Source organism: Mesocricetus auratus, unplaced genomic scaffold (genome assembly GCF_017639785.1).
Source record: "Mesocricetus auratus isolate SY011 unplaced genomic scaffold, BCM_Maur_2.0 Super-Scaffold_100014, whole genome shotgun sequence".
Taxonomy (NCBI): Eukaryota; Metazoa; Chordata; class Mammalia; order Rodentia; family Cricetidae; genus Mesocricetus; species Mesocricetus auratus.
The window spans coordinates 63,547,922-63,571,264 of record NW_024429197.1 but is presented as its reverse complement, the minus strand read 5'-3'; the positions used below and the strand labels follow the sequence as shown (position 1 = coordinate 63,571,264).

The window sequence follows — 23,343 nt, the reverse complement described above, 5'->3', positions numbered from 1 at the left end:
GGATTTTCTTCAGTCCTCGAGGTAGGGACTTTGGCCCATTGTAGTCATCTTCTTGGCGTTATCCTTGCCTCAGCCCCCCACCCTGGCACGCAACCTGTGCTCACTTCGCGTTGCTCCTGGGCTGAGGCGGTAGCCAGATGTTTCTTGCTTAACGCTGCGTTGGTCCCTTTGGAGCCCATCCCACCGGGACATAGAAGCCTTGAGAGCCAAGGGGAAATTCGCATTCTACCCCACACGGAGTCTTTCTCACCTACCACGTGGGAAAGGACTGTTTCCCGCGCCCAGGCCGTTTGGGAACCTGTTTCATATGCCCTGCTGTCCCTCTGCCAGTAGTTTGTACTTCTCTAGTGGGGCAATGGACTTCCCCAAGTTTCCTCGAAATCTTGGGCTCCAGCCTCGAAAGATGGGGTGCATGTTATAATTGAATTGGAGCTACCTCAAAAGAAGGTGAAGTCTGTGCCACAGAGAAAAGAAAAAGATTCATGTGACTAGCGAACGAGTCCTGCAGGAAGCTGGATCTTGGGTAAAAGAGCTTGGAATTTTGGTGACTACTCACTGTGGTCCAGCTGGAAGAGAAAGGACTTTGCTTACTATTTTTAGTGGTTGCTCCCTTCCTTGGGAGATAAGTCTCTTTGTGCTTGCAAATATTTTGTAAGCTGCTGCTGCTGCTGCTGCTGCTATTGTTGGTGATGGTGGTGGTGGTGGTGGTGGTGTGTGTGTGTGTGTGTGTGTGTGTGTGTGTGTGTGTTTCGGTGCTCTCTCTCTCACACACACACACACACACACACACACACACACACACACACACACACGTGTTTCCTTTAGCTGAGGTTGTTCCAGTAAGTAGGTGTGAGCTTCTCCCATGACCTCATGTGGCATGCACATTCTGCAAACCTTGTATCAGAACTAAGCACTGCTGACATCAGAGTTTAAAACTGAATTCATTATTTATAGGATTCCCTCTTCTGTTCTACTACCTCTTAGGTTCTAAGACCCATGACTGTGGGAGGTGAATGGATGAGCACCCCCTAAAGGCAGAAATCCACCTCTAAGTTGTACCTGATTTTTAAAAAGACATTTTAATTAAAATGTAATCACATCACTCATCCCCTTCTCTTTCCTCTCCTTAGCCCCTTCAAAGTCTCCACTCTCCAACCTCTTCCATGCTCCCCAACTACACTCTCAAATTGATAGCCTCTGTTCTTTTATTATTATTATTGTTACATATACATAATTATACGAACATAATTATTGTTTGTCTGTATATGGTTTCAGAGCTGACCACTTTGTATTGGTTACACAAGAAGGGGAATCATTCCTGGGAAAGGCTAATTCTTCCTCTCTTCAGCATTCATTAATTGCCCAAAGTTCTTTATATAGGGTGGGGCTCTGTAAATATTTCCTCCTCAGTTAGTAGACTTATTGGCATTGCTATGATTCAGGTCTTGTTTATGCCATTTCTATGAGAAACTGCTTCACGGCAGACATCCTGGTATTCAGCATCTTATAGTCTTTCTGACACTTCCCACACAATGTTCCATGAGCATTAGATTCAGGACCCTTTAGGTAGATGCATCCTCTGGGGCTGGACTTCCTGTGATCCTTCATCTTTGCATTGTGTCCAACTGTGATTTGATGTATGGTATCCATTTGCTGTAAGAGAGGCTTCTTTAATGCAGGGTAGTCAATAAATTTGTCTGTGGGTATAAGGAAAAGTTTTAGAATGCAATTAGGAGTTATATTGGTCTATTAAAGCAGTAGTAGTAGATTCTTTCTTAAGATCCAGGACCTCACCAACTCTGGGAAGTTTCTTAGGTTTCTAGTTACATGCATGAGTGGATTTTACCTTCAACAAACAGTTGTTGTTGTACCTTTATAGACACCTATGCCTGCTGGTCACTGTTGTGGGGCCTTCATGGGGGACTACTAATTGTTTCCCTCCTATATTGCTTAGTTTTATGCCAAACTTCATACAAGCTAGAGTAGTTTAGGAAGAGAGAACTTCAATTAAGAAAATGCCCCCATTTCGGGGAACATGGCGAGGGGTGGGGGGAGGGGGACCTGGGAAGTAGAGAGGGGGAGAAGTGGAAGAGAGAGTAGGACGCGGAGGAACAGGAAGGTTGACTGGGGGAGGGTAGCATAGGGGGAAGAGAGAATCATAGGTTAGAAGACAGATCAGGCACCATTGTGACCTCTAGTGATCTAAACGGATGACACCAATTGGCAAGCCAAGCAATAGTGTAGAGACCACCTCGAATGCCTATTCCTGATAGTGAACTTGATGTCTATAACCATCCTGGAGCCTTCATCCAGAGACTGATGGAAGCAGAGGCAAACACCCACAGTTAAATACTGAACAGAACCCAAGGAACCCAGCGACAGAGAGAGGAGCGAAGAGCAAATTGGCAAAGAATGGGCTGGCAAAACCAGCAGAGAGAGCTGATCCGAACAGGGGAGAGCTCCTGGACCCCAGACCAACAGCTGGGAGGCCAGCATGGGACTGATCCAGACTCCCTGAATGTGAGAGTCAGTGAGGAGGCCTGGGCTACCTATGGGGTCCTGAGCAGTGGATCAGTGTTTATCCCTGTAATACTAACAGACATCGTGTGTCCATAACACAAAGAGGGTTGCTCTCTCTGCCTGGACTCTTAGGAAAGTGCCTGGACCCTACCCTGAATGAAATGATAGACTCTAGATATCCCCTATGCAGAAGGAATTGGCAATAGGGTGGGAGGATGGGGGGATGGGGGGTGAGGGAGGAGGGAAGGGAGAGGGAACTGGGATTGACATGTAAAACAAGCTATTTAAAATTTTTAAAAAATGTTAAAAAAAAAAAAGAAAATGCCCCATCTCATTTGCATGGTGAAAAATCTATTGATCATTTTCTTGATTAATGATTAATGCTGGAAGGCCTAGTTCACTTTGGGAAGTGCCACCCCCAGGCTCATGTCTCTAGGTGCAAACTGTGAGGAGCAAGCCAGTAAACACTTCTATTCCTAGCCTCTGCTTCAGTTCCTACCTCCAAGGTTTTAGCCTGCTTGAGTTCCTGCCCTTTCTTTCTGCAGTGATAGACCCTTACCTGGAAGTGTAAGCAAAATAAACCCTTTCATCTCCAAGTTGAGGGTTTTTTTAATCTCAGCATTAGAAAGACTTCTCTTGCAAGTTTTCAAAGTATTTCCTGGTACTTTAGAAGCTAAACCACAGAAAGGATTTGAGGCCAATTCAGGCTTGAATAAAAATAATCTGGGTCCTGTGTCCTAAGTGTGCAGTGTCTTCAGCCATACGGGTTTACCTTCAACTTCTGAAAGGCTACAATGGCAAGAGCTATATTCTGTAGTGTTTTGGGAATCCACTGTACTACCCTGAACATTGGGGAGATTTCTCATACCCAACCCTGAGACTTTCGTTAGTCAGTAGTTCTTGTGGAGGCATTGTCAGCCTGTGTGTGTGTGTGTGTGTGATTGTATGATTGTGTGTGTATGTGTATGTGTGTGTGTGATTGTGTGTGTGTGATTGTGTGTGTATGTGTTCTATAATTTTAGGTAACTATAAAATAATAATGTTTCTTCAGGATTTACCAAATAACTTGGTGTATTTTGTCACCTTTCATTCCTGCTGCTTCTGTACCAAGCTCCCTTTCCCCTTCCCAGTTGGAGCCCCCACTCCCCACATTTTTCTGTTTTGACCTTCATTTTATTGCTATTCCCCTCTCACCCACTCCTGCCCTAAGGTGGTCCCAATTTTCTTTCCTCGTTTTGGTAGTTACTTCATGTTGCATACTTACTTCTGAAGACTTGGAGCTGGACATGTCAAATGAGAGACAGCTTGTGATATCTTTCTTTCCAGATCTGGGTTATCTCACTCCATGTTATCTTTCCATTTATCTTCAAATTTCATGACTTCATTTGTCTTTACACCTGATTAGTATTCCACAGTGTATATATACCTCATTTTCATTATTCATTGAAGAACAATTAGATTGTTTTCATTTCCTAGCTATCATGAATAGGGCCACAGCGAGTACAGTTGAATATCTATGGAAAATGATAACAAGTCCTTTGGACATATGCCAAGAAGTGGTATAGCCAGATCAAACGGTAGATTTACTTTTTGTTTAGGTTCTTTTTTTTTTTTTTTTGAGGATTCTCTATATTGATATCCAGAATGCCTGTATCAATTTGAATTCCTGCCAATAGTTATGAGGGTTCCCCTTTCCTGACAGACTCACCAGAAGCTGTTGGCAACTGATTGCTTGATCTTATTAGCCATTCTGACTGAGTGGGGTGATATGAAGGCTCAAAGTTGCTTTAATTTGTATCTCTCTAACTCCTAAGCTTGATACATTTTAGGGGGTTATTTCTTACCCATTTTTATTTCTTGTATTGAGAACACTGTTTGGAACTCTAGACCATTTCTTAAATTAGGTCATTTCTTTCCTAGACCCCTTATGTTTTTACTTCTTTGTATATTCTGGATATTAACTCTCTTTCAGATGAATAGCTGGTAAAGATTGTGCCCTGTCTCTGGACTGCTTCACTCACCAGATTATTTCCTTAGATGTACAGAAACTTTTCAGTTTTATGAGGTCTTGCTCATCGATATTTTATTTTAATTCCTGGCATTAGGAACATCCTTTTCCTACAGCTATGACTTGCAGTGTACTAACAGTGTTTTCTTCTGGCAGTTCCAGTATGTCAGGTTTCAACTGGAGGTCTTTGAGTAACTTGGAGGTAATTTTTGTTCAGGGTGATACACATAGATCTAATTTCATTTTTCTGGATATGATTATCCACTTTTCCCAGAATCATTTGTTGAAGATGCTATCCTTTTTCTAGACTATATTGTTTTAAACTTCTTTGTTAAATATCAGATGGTTGTAGTTACATGTACTCATGTTTGGGTCTTGTATTTTTATTCCATTGATCTATATATCTGGTTTTGTACCAATACCATATTGCTTTTATTTCTTAATTCTATAATGCATCTTGAAGTCTGGAATGGCACTCCTTCCAGTATTACTCTTTTTGTTGCTTTAGGTATCTGGTTTCTTTTCCTGTTCCATTTGAATTTTAGAATATATCTTTGTACTTCTGTCCATAATGTTATGTGTATCTTGACTAGGATTGCATATAATATATAAGTTGCTTTTGGTAGGATGATCCTTTCATATTAATTCTACCTAACCATGAACATGGATGTGTTTTCATTTTCTAGTGTCTTGATTTGTCTCTTTCTTCAGAGATTGAAGTTTTAATTTTAGAAATCTTTTAACTCTTTGACTAGGTTTATTCCAACATATTTTATTGTTTCTGGTGCTACTGTAATTGGGTGTGTCCACGATCTCTTTCTCATAGAGTTTGCTGTTAGTGTACGGAATGATGACTTAATTTTAAAGTTGATTTTGTGCTTGCCATTTTGTTGAAATTGTTGATTATTTCTTCAAGTTTTATGCTAGAATTTCTGGGATTTCTTATGTATAGTGTCATAAGCAACTATGAATTATTTAACTTCTTTTCCTATTTGTCTACCTTAACTTCCTTCTCTTGCCTATTGCTCTGACTGGTGCTTTGAGTGCTACATTGAAAAGGAGTGGTGACTTTTTTTTAATGAAAGGACTTTTTATTATAGTTTCAATCTCATCCTATGTTATGAGCCTTTTTAGGTTGTTAATCTCTTAGTTTTTTTTTTTTTTTTTTTGGTAGTTTGGGTGAATCAAGAAACTCCATTTCCCCCAGATCTTACCAGCATATTGGAATACAGGTTTTTAAAGTATTCTCATATAATATTCTGTATTTCTTCAGTGTGCTGTGTTTTGTTTTGTTTTTCAAGACAGGGTTTCTCTGTGGCTTTTGAGGCTGTCCTGGAACTAGCTCTTGTAGACCAGGCTGGCCTTGAACTCACAGAGATCCACCTGCCTCTGCCTCCTAAGTGCTGGGATTAAAGGTGTGTGCCACCAACACCTGGCTTGCTGTATTTTTGGTTGTGCTTATTTGGGTCATTTCTTGCTTTTACTTAGGTGTTGTTTGTTAATTCATTTATATTTTCAAAGAGTAAGTTCTTAGAATATTTTTATTTATTAATTCTATGTGTTTTTATTAACATTGTCATGCAATGTATTTTAATCATATTTTGCTGTCCCTCAACTCTTCCCAGAATCACCTCACCTCCCTCCTCACACAACTTCATGTTCTTTTTTCTCTCTTCTCTGTCTTTAAAAAAAGTAACACCCAAAAACAAAACAAATAAATGAAAAACCAGTAACACAAATAATACCAAAACAAAAGGAAATTTAAAAAGCAAACAAAAAATTTTAAAACAATGGAAACCATTTTGTGTTCTCCAACTGTAGGGAAAGGGGGCCAGCCAAAGAAACACACCCTGAGCAGAGCCAAAGAAACACACTTTGGCCCTGCAACCAGAACCAAAGAAATGTACCCTGACCCGGAAGCCAGTGCCACAGAAACACACTTCATCCCTGGAATCAGAGGCAATGAAAGAAATACACTCTGGCCCTAAAACTAGAGCCAAAAGGCTAAAAAGGAACAGTGAAAGAAACACACTTTAGTCCTGAAACCAGAGCCAAATCTAACTCTAACCCTGTGCAGAAAACTAACCAAGTCCTGAGCAGATCTAGCCTTCCTAAACTCGAGGATTGAAATATGACCAATCCCCAGCCTGAAAAATTCCTCTCCTTGAGAAGCCCTATATAAGCCCTATGCCTGTTCAGCTTCTGGCTGTTCAGACTGCCCAATGTCCTCTGTCACCCTGGCAGAGGGCAGCCACTCTCCTGGATTCTTCCCTCCCAATAAATCTCTTGAATAAGGTTTGTGTGAGACCTTCTTTCCCAGGAGCAGAGACAGCCCTGGGCAGAACAGAGCAGAGCTGTAACACTTTTCACGTGGAAACCTTCTCCTGGCTAAGCAGAGTTGTTACACTGGGGGACTAGAGCTGAACTGTAACAACTTGGCTGGGAAAACCCTCTCCTTCCAGAGCAGAGCTGATAAACTGGGGAAGCCTTTCCCTGAAATGGGGCTATCCTTACTGTGACCTGTGGTATTCCTTGGCTCCCAAGTGCCAGAATACTTTCCATCTGAGCTGTAACATTCAGTATTCTTTGGTTCCCAAGTGCCATGATCCATCCCTGTCCATCCCATTCGAGCAGTTCATGCTTACATGAACTATTTCTCTTTCTTGCTGACTACTGGCTTGAGTTTGGTTTGTTTGTTTCTTTCTTTTCTTCCTTGGTTCTTTCTTTCTTTCTCTGTTTATTTAGTTTTTAGAGACAGGATTTCTCTATAGATTTGGAGACTGTCCTGGAACTAGCTCTTGCAGACCAGGCTGGTCTCAAATTCACAGAGATCTGCCTGCCTCTGCCTCCTGAGTGCTGGGATTAAATATATGTGCCACCCACATTCATGAATTGCATCATTTATGAATACTATTTCTGTTTTTTCAAGAGCTTATGACTAGAAATTTGCATCTTAAGATTGCTTTTAATGTGCCCCAAAGGTTTTGTTGTGTAATATTTTAATTTTTATTTAGTTCCAGGAATATTTTAAATTCTTTCTTCGTTTCTTATTTGGCCCATTCATCATTCGTTAATGAGCTTTTTAATCTCCATGAGTTTATTCACCTATTAAAGTTTTAGTTACTGTGGATTTTAAGTTTTATTGCTTAGTTGTTGGATAGGATGCGTAGGATTATTTCAGTTTTTCTGTATTTGTTAAGGTTTGCTTTTTGTCCCAGTATGTGTGACATATTTTAGAGAAACTTCTATGTACTGCTGAGTAGAATGTATGTTCTTCAGTGCTTGGATGTGCATTTGATGTAAGTTGTCATTTAATTCTGAAGTTTTTGTTTATTTTCTGACCAGATGACCTATGTATTGGAGAAAGCAGGATGTTGAAATGCCCTACTATCATAGTGTTTGTCTTAAACTGTCTTTAATTTCATTCTTATGCTTTTTTATGAAATTTAGTACACCAGACTTTGGTGCATATGATTTTCTTGACTAAATGATCTCTTGATTAGAATGAAGTACCCTTCTTTGTCTTTTTTGATTAGTATTAATTTGAAGTCTATTTTGTCATTTGGCAACAGATATTGGCTTCCTTAACCCATTTGCTTGGAATGCATTTTTCTATCCTTTAACTTTAAAGTGTTACTTATCTTTTAAACTAATTCCTGTAGACAATAGATGCCTGAATTTTTTTTCTTACTACATTCAAGTAACTTGTTTCTTTTGATTGGAGAATTAAGACAATTAACATTTAGCATTATTATAAAAAGGTGTATATAGTTCCATTTTTTTGATGGTTTGTATTCTTAATTGTGGTTTGTTTCTATTTCACTGAATTATATTTTCATCTATTTCTTTCTAGAATTTCTTGGTTGTGCTTATTCTCTTCAGTTCTAAGTATTGTTTACAGGGTTCTATTTACTTTGTTGTGCTGTTTTATGTGAATTGTTTTAGCCTTGTGAACCATGAAAAGTTTTGCTTTCCCCCTCAACTATGTTAGATAATTTTGCAGGGTATATTAGTATAGGTTGGCAGTTGTGGTCATTTTGAACTTGTAGTACATTTTTCCAGGCTCTTGAGGCTTTCAAAGTTTCCATTGAGAAATCAGCTATTGAGCAGGGCATAGTGGTGCATCCCTTTAATCCCAGCACTCAGTAGGCAGAGGCAGTCCAACATCTGTGAGTTTGAGTTTAGTCTGGTTTACATAGTGAGACCCTGTCCTTAAACAATAACAGCAACAACAAAATAATGTGAAAACAAGAAAACAGCTATTATTTGGATGGATTTTCATTTAGATGTGGCTTGTGTTTTTTCTCTTGTAGCCTTCAATATTTTTTCTTGTTCTGCATATTTAGTATTTGCAGTATGATATGTTGTAGGGTATTTCTTGTCTTGTCTAGTAGGGGTTCTGTATGCTTCTTATATCTGTACAGTATTGTGTTTCTTTAATTCAGGGAAGTTTTTTCTATGACCCTGTTAAAGATCTGTTCTATTCTATTTACATGGGATTCATTTCACGTATCAGTGCCTATCATTCAGATTTGGTCTTTTAATGGCATATGTTTTTGCATATGTTCCTTTCCTGTAGTTTAAAAAGAAAATTCATATTCTTTGTTTATTTTATCTGAATCCTCTACTCTATTGTTGTCTTGATAGTCTATCCTCTGTTTGACTCAATTTACTTGAAAGGCTTTCCTCTGTGTTTTCTAATTGGGATGTTGCATTTTTCAATTTCATCTTCATATCAGCTTGTGTTCTCTTTAACGTTTCTATCTCTTTATTGAATTCAGTTTTCAAATCCCAAGTTATCTTCTTTATTACATTCAGAAGTTCTATTTTTTGCAACACTCAGTTTATTGTAATCATTATCCTCTTGGCATTCAGTAAAGTATTTGTTCATGCTTCTTAAATTTGTTTAATTCTTTGATGTGTTTTATGGTTGTTCTTTTTTAATTCTGTGTCCTGGAATGGTTGTGGCTAGGTAGTTTTGTTTTGTTTTGTTTTGCTTTGCTTTTTGTGATTTGACCCGGGCTTATGGACTTCTTTGATTATCTGTTATGATAATCTGACCTTTCTTAGATTAGATCAACATAGGTGCTAATCTAGGCCAATTAAAGCTGATAGGTGGACTGTTTAACTAGACCAGGCAAAGATGTCACCCAAATCACAGGTCTGGAGCTAGGTCTGTGGGTGCAGAGATGGCAGTAGATAGCCAGAAGGATGGGAGAGGAAAGGGGCATCTCACCATCTTAACAATGGCTCTTGAGTAGAGCACTTATGAAAACCATTCATCTGAACCTATGCCTATGGGTGTGGAGATGGCAATGGGGCTAAGAAAGGCAAAACCCAGCTTAGCTGGGAAAGGTTCCTCACGGTTTTTCCAGGCTGCACATCTGCACCTCTGCTTGTACTTGGGGTAGGCGTGAAAGCACAGGATTGCAAAAGAAAGGCTAACAAGGCAAAATTAGTGTTGAACAAAGAAAGATCGTGGGAAGCTGGTCTGGAACTAGACTTTCTGATTTATCTATTTATTTATTTCCTTGTTTGTGTGTTTATCTGTTTATTTTGTTTTTTGGTTTTTGAGACAAGGTTTCCCTCTGTAGCTTTGGAACTAGCTCTTGTCGCCCAGCCTGGTTTCAAACTCAGAGAGATCCTGCTGCCTCTGCTTCGCACATGCTAGGATTAAAGAAGTGTACCACCACCACCTGGCTGCTTACTGATATTTTTGTGATTATTTTTGAATTAAGGGGATTTATGACAGGAAGGCAGTCCAACTTTGTAACCTGACATCTGAGCAAATTTCAATGCAAGGCTATAGTTCCCTATTATCTTCCAAGAAAGACTGCAGCAGCAGTGACTTGGAATGTGTTCAAATCAAGGTAAAAAGAGTGATGCCTCCACAATAAGTTAAAAATTTGAGGGCTGCTCATTAGTCTCCTTTACAGAGCTATCTACAGGAGGTTCCACTGCAAGGAACACTCATTCGGGTGAATGAATTCAGTACCAGTTTTCTTCTGTGTCTTCTGTGTGTTCTCCTTTTTAAAACCATAATAACCAATGCCTAATATACGCCTTGTTTTGATTTTATGGATATGAACACTGAAATACTGAAATATTAAACTATTTGTGAAAAGAGATAGAACTGCTGGCATTCAGATCACAATTGTCTGCATCCAAAGCTCTTGTATGCCTTTGGCATAAGACTGCTCATTCAAAATCATCAAATTCCAGTGGGATTTCCAACACAGAAGCAGATGAATCCACAGAAGGCTGCCTGAACTGATTTGAAGACCAGCAGGGATTCATGTCTTGCTAATTTGCATATGGATCAAGTTCAGGATCTGGCTGAAAAGCTGGCATTCCAGAGTTGAATAGAATGTCACAGTTCAAATGCTAGTAGGAAACATTTCCACTATCAGCAAATACTGTATTTTTTTAAAAGAAAATTATACTTACATGCAGTTAGGTTCTACACACTGCATTTTTATGTTTTAGATTGGATAATCTTCAAATTATTGCTCTGAATCAAAAGACGAACTCTGAATTAATCCAAAAGCTAAGAAAAGATTGCCTGGTTGTTCTCTGATTACAAATTGTGATGGTCAAGGGGCATGTGGGATCCCAAATGTCCTCAAAAGTATTGTTGACTCTGGAGGGCACCACACAGTGTGTTTTTGTTGTAACATGAGCTTCGGTCTTTTTGCATTGATGATTTTCCTTACAAGCATAATACAAAAGGAGAGGAACATTGCATAATAAAAAACAAAGTGTAGCTCATTCATAAGATAGTGAACTTTTGGGTAGCTCAGGTAGTTCAGACAATTGCATTTTCAAAGATGCCTTAACGATATTTAAAAAAAACTCATTTCAATTTTATGCCATTAGTATTTCTTAAATATCTTCCATAAGTCAAGCACAGAGCTAGAACTAAACATTTTTTTAATTAAGTTAGGTAAGAGGTCCTTGATCAGTTTGTAAAAGATGAACAAACTTTTTTATTTGAAAAAATGTCATATAGTCATAACATAAAAACTGTTGTATTCAGGTCTATAAACAAGAGGAGGCATCTATACACGGCAGGAGATTACTAAGAGTACTTGGGTATAAATGAAACTGGTGCGTAAAGGATCAGTGACTAGCATCTAGAAGCAAGTTAGAAATCCAAATATAAGAGTCATTTAATGATCTGCTTTAGAATCTTCATTTGAATGGGAGCATAGAAGATTGCCAGTTGGCTTCTACTGATCTTTTTGTATTTTTTTTCTTGATACAGTAACCTAGGCATGACTGGATGTGGTAATAAAGGCTGAATCAGAGTTCAAGATGATTAGAATTAGTGACTAAATATTAACAAAGCCCTTTCAAGGACAACTCACATAATGTTTGTTGCCCAGTGCATACTGTATCATGTCTTACGTTACAGTTTAGAGTCTGAGGATTCAAAGGTAGGGAAGATAATTAGCCATAATAGATCATGGCTAGTGTCTAGTATCTTAGTGTTTTTATTGCTGTGAAGAGACACCATGACAATGGCAACTCTCATAAGGGAAAAACATTTAATTGGGGCTGTCTTACATTTTCAGAAGTTTGGTTCGTTATCATCATTGTGCATCATGGTGGCCTGCAGGCAGACATGGTTGGTGCTGGAAAAGTAGCCAAGAGTCCTTACATCTTGAATTACAGACAACAGAATGTGGTCTGTCTCATTGGGTAGAACTTGATTATAGGAGACCTCAAAGCCCACCCCCCAGAGTGACACACTTCCTCCGACAAGGTCATACCTATTCCAACAAGACCACATGTCTCATTCAGGCCATGACCTTTGGGGACCATTTTCTTTTAATTCACCACAGCTAGGTTACTTAACTCTTATTCTAAAAGTATAAAGTGCTGCATTGAGACCCTATGCCTTAAATTTTAGAATTTAGAATTAATTTAGAAATGCAACGTTTACTGAAGCAAGATCTTCGCACACAAAGTCCAATATCACTTACTAATGAATATCACAATAAAATCAACTTCTTTAAAAATGAATTAGCCCTACTCATATAAACTGACTACTTATTAACAGGCTGGCTAATAATTCTGCTTTGGTGTTTCTATCCAAAGTTAGATTTTGTTAGTTTATGTACACATTGCTGACTATTGATCTGAAAGTTGTGCAAATCTGTATGATCTGAAACTGAACTCCACACAGTAATATGGTATTCCTAAATTCTTGTATTTGGCAACATTATGGTGGAGTAATATGTTTTTAGTTTAGGTTTGCTTCAAATGTACTAAATCATAAATTATTTTGCTTTTGAAGCTTCCCAAATGGTTTGAGTGTATTGATGCCTTTCCACTGAAAACTTTGGGGTTTTTGTTGCTATTGTTTTGGTTTACTTTGTTTTTTTTTTTTTTGTTTTGTTTTACTTTTTTGTAAGAGAAAGACAGTATGAGTGGAGTCATGATACTGGAGAACAACCTACAACTACCACTTTATTAAACCAGTATAAACTCTAACTGTATTCTAAATGTTTGTTCATATACTTCCAAATAACTGTAATCCTCATCCCTCATCAAGAAAACTTTTCTTTGCAACCGTAGGAGACCACTGCAGAAAGCCATAACCAATCAAAATGCAGAGTTGTGGAGCCCAGTCCCATAGGATACATTTACAAAACAACTCCTGCACCTAAGGCTCGGATTCTTTGTGGAAGAAAGACTGGAAAGATTTTAAAAGCCAGGTCAGGGATTTTGTTGTGAGATTCTGTCTTCTAGTAATGTCAGAAGCTACACACATAAAGTCTTACCAACATGACTACCTAAATATGAAACTGAACAAGGATGTTATCATTAGAAATACCAAACAGGACAGGAGATAGACCACAGGAGGCCTCAACCCTACATGAAGAACTCCAGGTAAGTAACAGATGCTCTGAAGGAGAGAGTCTTTCCCAAGAAAAAATATACCCATTAGTTATTCAATACTAAATGGTCAGCCCTGAAAACATGGAGAAGTAACATTATAGAAATAGGTTGTATTTAGAGGCCATGTGGACAGAGGGCAAAGGGTATGTGGGAGGGTTTGGAAGGGGGAAAGGAAGAGGGAAATTATTTAAATTTATTATAGTCTGAGAAGTAAAAGAAAAAAATGTAATAAAAAACCAATAACAAAACATCACACCAGTATTAAGAGAAAGCAAATAGATATCACAGAACTATCACCTTCTGCTTTCTTCAGTATCTATGCACACATTCACACATAAATTCATATATTAGCATGTTGCCATCTTATATAGCTACATAGTCTCCTTTGTGTACTGGAATAACAGAGATCTTGCTTCAAATTACTCCCCATATAATTACAAAGAGACGAACATAAAGATAATATCAATGTAATTCCTGTCTATCCTCTAAAATGCTTTACCTTGTAGTTTTAAGAAAGATTCTGCAAGCTAGTTCAATGGTTGCAATGTCAAGCCCTGGTATTTAGTGCCCTCTACAAAATTAAGAGAACAAGATTTTTAGGGGCTAAGTATGAGCTACAAGACACCTTGACTTTGTTTTTTTCTTAAATACTTAGGGAGAAGAGTAATAAAATCACTGGAGTCAGGAAAAAAACAAAAGACAACACTTTATGTTCTTTCATGCCACCTGGAATTTTATCCTTGGTAGCTTCACCTTTTGAGTCCACGGACCTCATGGGAGATGTGTTTCTGCAGACGGGTGTCCTGCCACATGGATGAGGGGCACCTTGAGTGACGCTTTTTGCTTCCATGTTTGGAAAGTGTTCTTCCACCAGGTGTAGAAGGCACCTTCTTGCTCAGTGCTGATTAAGATGGGTAAAGAGAGGTAAAGTTGTTCTGGGCTTCAAGGGCGGGCGTCATAGAAGCTGAGTTTGCAGGCCCAGCTGCAATGTGGCCCCCTGAGAACAGCAAATCAGGAGAACAAAGCAGATTTAAACATGAGCCACAAAGAAGAGGACAGCGCGGGTTTCTTTCCAAATGACACCTTCTTTACAGAAAGCTTCTCATTCAAAGCTGTTATCCAATCTATCCTGCTTTAAAAAAAAATCCTCACTGGGCTTTTCGTGAATAAGCTCATTGAGGAGGAAATGCTAGTATTTTTTTTTTCAGTATGTTAAGAAACTTTAAAATAGAAACATTTTCTTGGTGTTACTAGAAACAAAATGGAGACAGAAGGCAGGATTTAGGTTTGTACCTTTAGGGTATTCCACTATTAAGGCAGAATTAAATACTATTAAGGCAGAATTAAATACTTAAAAATTAAATTCTTCTATCCACCCATCCATCCATCCATCCATTTATATTTTCAAACAACAATCATTTTCCTAAGGGAGATATTGAACTTTGTAAGTTCTCAGTTTACACTTCTATGTGCTATTTATTGCAAGTAGACATACTTCCAAAAACTGTGATGCTTTGTGAAGTGATTACTTTTCAATTGCAAACCAAGAAACTGGAAAACCTTTCTGAGGGTACTCACCTCTTTTAAGAATTAAGATGGGTCCTGAGGATAGATAGAAGGTATTGGTATAAATAAACAGATGTTCCAGGAAATAACGTATGGAGGTACAAAAACTTGAAAAGGTCTCTATTGGGGCCTTTCTGGGTACCAGAGATACAAGAAGATAAATTAGAATGTGCTCCCTTTCATTCTAATAGAGTATATAGACACATAAACCTATTCAACACAGTAATATTATGATAGAGAAATACCAGAATGCTACTGACACTCAGAGAGGGGGCCCATAGTAAAGTGACGATGAGATTTGGAGAAGGCATGAGATTCCATTAACCTCTGTTGCTTTCTTCCAAAGATACCACTTTTTAAAGGGATTTAAAAAAAATAGATCACTGGCATTTTCTTACTGACATCTTCTTACTCACATATCACTTTGTTCTTTTTCTTTTTTTTTTTTTTTTTTTTGGTTTTACAAGACAAGGTTTCTCTGTATTGTTTTGGAGGCTGTCGGTCCAGCCCGGCCTTGAACTCTCAGAGATCCGCATGCCTCTGCCTCCCAAGTGCTGGGATTAAAGGTGTGTGCCACCACCGCCCGGCGTCTTTGTTCTTTTTCTTAAACATCCCAGGAAAATTTATTAGTTATTATTCTGGGGAGGTCTTAAGTTTGTATTTCTGCTTTTCACCTCAGCCTTGGTTTTGATTATTGCATTTTTATAAGAGAAACAATCGTAAAAGTCTAATTAAAACAAGACAGAAACATGGAATTCACTTTTTAGAAAGAGATAATGTAGAACTAAATTACAAAATCCATGGCCCTAGAAAAGACCAGAATTTATAGTTTTCCTTTTCCTGTTATCCCCTCTCTGTGCCTCTCCCAAGGTAGAAACTTCCAGGAAAGTGATAGGTATTTTTTTGGAGGCCCATTATGCCCAGAATTTAGTCTGCTATAAGTAGATGTACAAGATACAAGAATGTGGATATGGGTTTAAGCACCCTTAAAGTTGAAAAGTTCATTAAGGCAAAGGTTATCAATATGTACCCATGGTGAGAATTTCTTGAAGCCTGCTTGAGGTGACTAAACAAGTTCCTAGGACCAGATTGGCCTCTGGCAGAGCAGGGGTCTTCTGACAGAGTTGTGGGCTGGGATATAGAGTAAGCAAGTCATTTTTAATTAGATATCAAGACCTAAGAAGATCTTGGGAAGACAACCTACCCCTTTCACCTATTAGGGTGGCACTGAGCCCCCATCTGACTTGTAGAAGCAATTGTAGGGGCTCCAGGAAATAAGTATCAAAGAGAAGTTAAGAAGTTCAAATATGCCTCAGTACACACATTGTACAGTTTTTCAACAAACATTTTTTGAAGATGAATTTGTTCTGTTTCTATACTGGCTGATAGGTACTAACTCATATGGCAACTGGGTACTTGACTGCTATGAGTCCACACCTGAATTTTAAAGGCTATTCATCTAAATTTCCCTCCAGTTTAAGTACTTCCTGGTCAGCCCCACAGCAGCAATTAACCTTGGAAGTGAGGAGGAAGTAATGGTCCCCTTTAGGAGTAGAGCAGGAAATTTTCATTTGTGTACTTACATGTTATTTGAATGTTGTTGAGCATGGATCACATTTTAAAACTATAAGGAAATTGGAAATGAATATATGCACCTTTATTCTCAGAGTATTTGGGGGATAGAATTTCAGCTTTTTCAGTCAATGCCTGTGTCTTTTTTTGAGGTCTAGGAAATGGACAGAGCCACGTATCATGTTGAATAACAAAGAAGGCTAGGACATTGCTCCCATCCTCATTGTTCTTTCTCCTTTGTGATAAGTTATTATTCGTGCAGGTGTTGATAATATCCTGTATTTTGTCTTTTTACCTAAATGTAAATGACTTACAATGATTAAGTGAATGGAAACTTACTGTAGTGAATACTGATGAATAAACAGCACCTCTCAAATGAGTTCTCTTCCCAGGTTGGAGACAGTATCTTTTATCATCTTTGATCATAAAAGAACATAGAAAAATTCAAATAAACACAAAAGATTACCCAGTGAAAATTCTCCTTTTGCATCTCCTAGTTGTCATCCTTAGAACCCCCCACTTCCAACAGGAATGTTTTGTAGGACTTGGTGGTTTAACATTCGCACATACAAATACCAAATGTGTCAGTTTCCTTCTACTATATTTCCAATCCCTTCAGACTTTTGGTGCCCACATATGTGTATATATTTTCCTTATGGATTTATATCTGTGCTACAGCGGAGTCGTGTCCTGTTTTGATGGGTAATCTCTACTGATTCTCCAATTATTTCTTTTTATTTCCCTCCTGTACAGTATGATTGGAGTAGATGAGGAGTCTTCCATGTCCTTCTTCTTCTTTTCTCATCTCTCTCTTAAAGCTTTTCTATGTCTGCAGAGAGGACCCTCCCTGCCAATAGGCCCTGTTTAATTTCCACTTTTTTCTGTAAAATGTGAAGAATAGTCAGAGATCTGACTCTCTGATGTGCAAGAGTCTTCCCAAGGTAGCGTGAATTAGATCCTGGACAACATGGGAGTAATGGAAAAAGGAAAATACGTCTGGCCTCCAGAAGAAGAACAGAAAGGAAAGCCCTGGGGATGTGTACCAGTGTGACTGATGTATGTATGACTATGGCAGACCCTGTGGCCATGTGTGTAGTCAATGTGAGGATCAACCAACAAGCATGTATTAAAGTAGTGATACTTTTAAAAAGGTATGTATGTATGTATATATGTATTTATGTGAGTGTTTTGTATAAATGTATATATTTACATTATGTGTATGCCTGGTACCCACAGATGCCAAAATATGGTATTGGAACTCCTGGAATTAGAGTTGCAAATGACTGTGAGCTGTCCTGTTGGTGCTGGAAACTGAACCCAAGAAATTTGTTGTTACTCTTCTCTCCTTACACACACTGTGTATTTCTTCTTTGTCACATATCCATGGACCTCTTTGTGTTGGCTAAGTTGCTTCTTTCGTGGGTATGTTTGTTATTTCTAATCTACATTAATAGGCAGCTCCATAAGAACTGTTATAGAACACTGTAGGTTTCAATAAATATTGGTTCAATGAAAGAACAAATTAATCACTTGCCAAATTGTAACTACCACCCTACATGAAACACCTTCTATCTAATCTAAACCTCAAAAGTAGCTTTGGCAATAGTAATTAATACTGTTATTTTACAAGTGAGGAAATGAGCCATAAAAATGTTGGGTCTACTGCCCCAGGTCACAAAGACAATTAGTTGTAGACTGAGGTTTGAGCAAGCCTCTGTTTGAGATCTTGAGATTCAAAAAAAAAAAATGGTATGAGACAGGCAGTGATGGCACACACCTTTAATCCCAACACTTGGGAGGTAGCTGCAGGAGGATCTCTGCGTACAAGGCCAGCCTGGCCTACTGAGCTATTTTCAGGATAGCTGGGCTGCATAAAGAAACCCTGTCTTGAAATAACAAAAATGAAAACACCCAAACAAGAAAACTTACAATATGATCCCTAGGGATACCAGGCACAGAGAGAGTTCCTTTATGCAGGAAAATCAAGGTTTGTTAGATGTATGTGGTTGGTGATAGACTAGGCGGTTGTTCCTGAAGAGCTTGGGTAGAAACACAAAGCCCCATCAGTGTGCAGCGAGCAGTGGGTTTGTCCATGACCTGGGTGGATATTTTAGCAGTTGTGAATTATTCAGATGCTCAGGCAGAGTGATTCTTTGCACTGAATCCTAAATGAATGAAATTCAAGCCCAGAGGCTCGGCCACTATTGAGTGTTCTTTTTCTTTTTTTTTTTCTCTCTCCTATTAATAGGAGAAGAAAAAAACAACCTTGAAGCTAAGTTCCTTTTGTTTATTATCCCTCCCTCCCTTTCTCTGTCTGTGTGGTAGTAAGAACTGAACCCACATTGTGCATACTAAGCACTTACTCCACCACTGAGCCACATCCTCCCCACAGAGTATTTTCTAAAGAGTTGGTGCTGCTAACAACATAAAACACCTTGAGGTAATGCTAACCAAACAAGGGAAAGACCTGCATTGTAAGAACTTTGAGTCTTTAAAGAAAGAAATTAAAGAAGACACCAGAAAATGGAAAGATCCCCATGCTCTTGGGTAGGTAGGATCAACATAGTAAAAATGGCAATCTTGCCAAAAACAATCTACAGACTCGATGCAATCCTATCAAAATGCCAGCACAATTCTTGACAGACCTTAAAAGAAAAATTGTCAACTTTATATGGAAAAACAAAAGATCCAGAATAACCAAAACAACCCTGTAAAATATAGGAATGTCTGGAGGCATCACCATCCCTGACTTCAATCTCTATTATAGATCTCTAGTCCTGAAAACAGCTTGGTATTGATACAAAACTAGACAGGTAGACCAATGGAATCGAGTTGAACACCCTGATATTGATCCATACACCTATGAACACCTGATATTTGGCAAAGAAGCTAAAATTATACAATGGAAAAAAGAAAGCATCTTCAACAAATGGTGCTGGCATAACTGGGTGCTGGCATGTAGAAGAATGTGGATAGAGCCATGTATATCACCAAAACTTAAGTCCTAATGAATCAAAGACCTCAACATAAATCAAGCCATACTGAACATCTTAGAAGAGAAAGTAGGTGGTACCCTTGAATGAATTTGTATAGGAGACCACTTCCCAAACATAACACAAATAGCACAAACACTGAGATTGACAATGAATAAATGGAACCTCCTGAAACTGAGAAACTTCCATAAGGCAAAGGACACAGTCAACCAGACAAAAAGGCAGCCCACAGAATGGAAAAAGATTTTCACCAATCCCACATCTGGCAAGGGCTGATCTCCAAAATATACAAAGAACTCAAGAAGCAAGTCTCCAAAACACCAAATAACCCAATTAAAAATGGGGTGCAGAACTAAATAGAGAATTCTCAATAGAGGAACCTAAAATGGCTAAAAGACACATAAGAAAGGGTTCAACATCCTTAGCCATCAGGGAAATGCAAATCAAAACCACTCTGAGACACCATCTTACTCCTGTAACAATGGCTAAAAATAAAAATACCAATGACAGTTTATGCTGGAAAGGATGTGGCGAGAGATCACTCTTCCACTACTGGTGGGAGTGCCAACTGGTACAGCCACTTTGGAAATCAGTATTGTGGTTCCTCAGGAAAGTGGGAATCAGTCTACCACAAGATCCAGCAATTCACTCTTACGCATATACCCAAAAGATGCCCATTCATACAACAAGGATGTCTGTTTCAAACATGTTCATAGCAGCATTATTTGTGATAGACAGAACCTGAGAGCAACCTAGATGCCCCTCGGCTGAAGAATGGATAGAGAAGATGTGTTACATTTACACAATGGAGTACTGCTCAGCAGAAAACAAACAATGGAATCCTGAAATTCACAGGCAAATGGATGGAGCTAGAAGAAATCATCCTGAGAGTGGTAACCCAGTCAAAAACAGACAAACATGAGCCTTCATCCAGTAGTTGATGGAAGCAGAGGCAGACACCCATGGCTAAACACTGAGCTGAACTCCGGGAATGTAGCTGCAGAGAGGGAGGAGTGATGAGCAAAGGGGACAAGACCAGGCTGGGGAAACCTACAGAAACAGCTGACCTGAACAACAGGGAGCACCTGGACCCCTGGGAAACCAGCATAGGACTGAACATGAATGTCAGTTTGGAGGTCTGGTTAATCTATGGGGCCTCTGGTAGTGAATCAGAATTTATCCCCAGTGTACGATTGGACTTTGGTAGCCTATTCCCCATAGAGGGATATCAGCCTAGACACACGGGGGAGGGCCTAGGCCCTGCTCCAAATGATATGACAGACATTGAAGATCCCACATGGAAGGCCTCACACTCCCTTGGGAGCAGAAAGGGAATGGGATAGTGGGTAGGTAGGGGACAGTGGAGGAGGGGGGAGAGAGGGAACTGGGATTGACATGTAAAACAAGCTTGTTTCTAATTTAAATTTTTTAACAAGGGAAAAAAAAGAGTTGGTGCTGAGGTAGCTTTCCCCCTGTCTTTTAAAAATAGTTTATTAAATAGAATACAAATAATTTACAAGTTAATATTTAAGGTATACAATACCAGTTTTCAATTTTTAACACATTTATTCAGTGTGTGTGTGTGTGTGTGTGTGTGTGTGTGTGTGTGTGTGTATACACATCATGGCATATGTGTGGAGGTCAGAGGACAACGTATAGGAGCCAATTTTCTCCTCTCATGATGGACCTGAGATTTATTTAACCGCAGGTGACAAACACCTTTATCTATTAATTCATCCCTACTGTCCTAGTCAAATGTTTTTGAGGACAGACATAGAACTGTTCATACGTAACCATATAGTCCATTTTAGAATTTTTCATCACTAGAAAGAAACCATACCTTTTGTCCCTGCCACCAATCCTTGCACTTCTCCTAGAAAACTAGAAATTTACGTTATGCCACTACATTTTTCTTTTTTTTTCCCACTTAAATGGAACCAATTGTACCATAGTTTTGCTATTGCTAAAATTCAAAATTTGCAAAATGTTTTCAAGATACATTCATGTTGTAGAATGTAAATACTGTATTTCTTTTATAGCCAAATTAAATTCCCTGTGTGTACCACAGCATACACATTAATAGATACACATTCAAGTTGTTTATTTGTTTGACTATTAAAGCCAGTCCTGTTTAAAATGATGCTAATATATATTTGCTTGTTTGTTTGTTTTGGTTTCTTGAGACAGACTTTCTCTATAACTTGGGAGCCTGTCTTGGAACTTGCTTTCCTAATATATGTTTTAATGAAATTATAAATGAAGATATAATATCCTTCCATTAATAATGTTTTTCATTATAATTATGATTGCCCCAAACCACTACCTTATTTAAAAAATGACTCATTTATAAAAGATTCAAGTATTTCCCTATCTTTACAAAATTTTTCTTATTCAGTATAATTTGGATAAAATAATCTAATTTTTAAATTGTATTTTAACTTCATTTACTCTAGCTACAGATACCCAAAGATATGAGTTAATAAATCTTATCCAAATTATACAGAAGACATCTATTTCTAATCATAACATTCATAGCCCTTTGTGCCTTATGTACTGATGTTTCTTTGTTACTTAGTGTCTTACAGTATAGTTAGCTAGGATTTAAAATTAAACAGAGTCGATATTTTAGTAATGACAAGGAAATAGAAAAAGTACAGAGATTTCTTCCATGGTCCCTTTTCCATTTCTAACCATTTCAATGAAAAGTGAAATTTAGATAGACTGAATTCTGATTTCTAACAGGTCTAATTTCTTGTTTCTGTTATATTTAGTACATAAAAACAATCATGTTAAAATGTTTAAAAGAATGCTATATTGTTATATAATTTGCCCTAAAAATGTGGCTTTCCATTTCCCTTTTCAAACTAAACCCAGTATAGTACCAATAGAATAGAACAGATTAGAAAAGACAGTTTCCATGATGAGAGCTCTGATAATTTAAATATTAGAGACCAATTTTTCCTGGCCATTCTGCAAAATATTAAAAACATAAGATCAAGCTGATCAAAAAGAAAAAAAGCTTAAAAATAAGAGATAATAGATTTGTTTAAGTACTCCAAATTTAAATATGAACATTCATAAAGCACAAATAACTGTAAATATATGGGAAAATATTTAGTCAATATAGCTTTTAAAAATATGTAAACTGTTTTTTTAATGTTTCCTTCATTTGTTATTTTTACTCCATTAGGCTAAACAGTATTCATGATTATTTGAAGTATAATAATTCTATTATATTTCACATGTAAATGTTTTATGAGGTACAGAGGATAAAATTTACAATTAAGACAGATCCATATGGCATGATATGCCATATATGATTCACATGGTTCCTTCTGAACAGCTTAACTGGCTAGTCCTTGCTCCTAAAGACTGCTCTCTTGCCTGCTACTCAGCTTATTACTAGAAGCAACAAAAATAATCCTCAATTAAGTATTTGTTTATAAGTTTTTGTGCAAAACTATCATTTTCATTTACTGAGGAGTGGAATCCATGATAGTTCTGTGGTTAGTTTTTTGAGAAATAGCCAGACTGTCTTCCAAATTGATGCATTTCCATAGGCAACAGGTTAGGACTGTGATGTCAGCAAATCCCCTTTCGTAACAAGCCTGACTCCTTGGAAGCCAACATCCTCCTAGATTTGATGTGCTAAAATAGATTATTATTGTGGTTTGGATTACTGGAGGCTTCCACTTACATCTTGACTTTATTTTAGTTTATTTTTGGACAGTTCTTAGTATTAACATTGGGATGAGTGAGGAAAATAAGACTTTCTCCTCA

The 23,343-nt window shown here is 38.0% G+C and overlaps 1 protein-coding gene across 2 annotated transcripts in view; it reads left to right on the top strand.

Annotated features, from left to right (window-relative positions):
• The window catches only part of Frmd3 (FERM domain containing 3), a 178,450-nt gene that overhangs the window by 414 nt on the left and 154,693 nt on the right, over window positions 1-23,343 (top strand). The window lies entirely within an intron of this gene.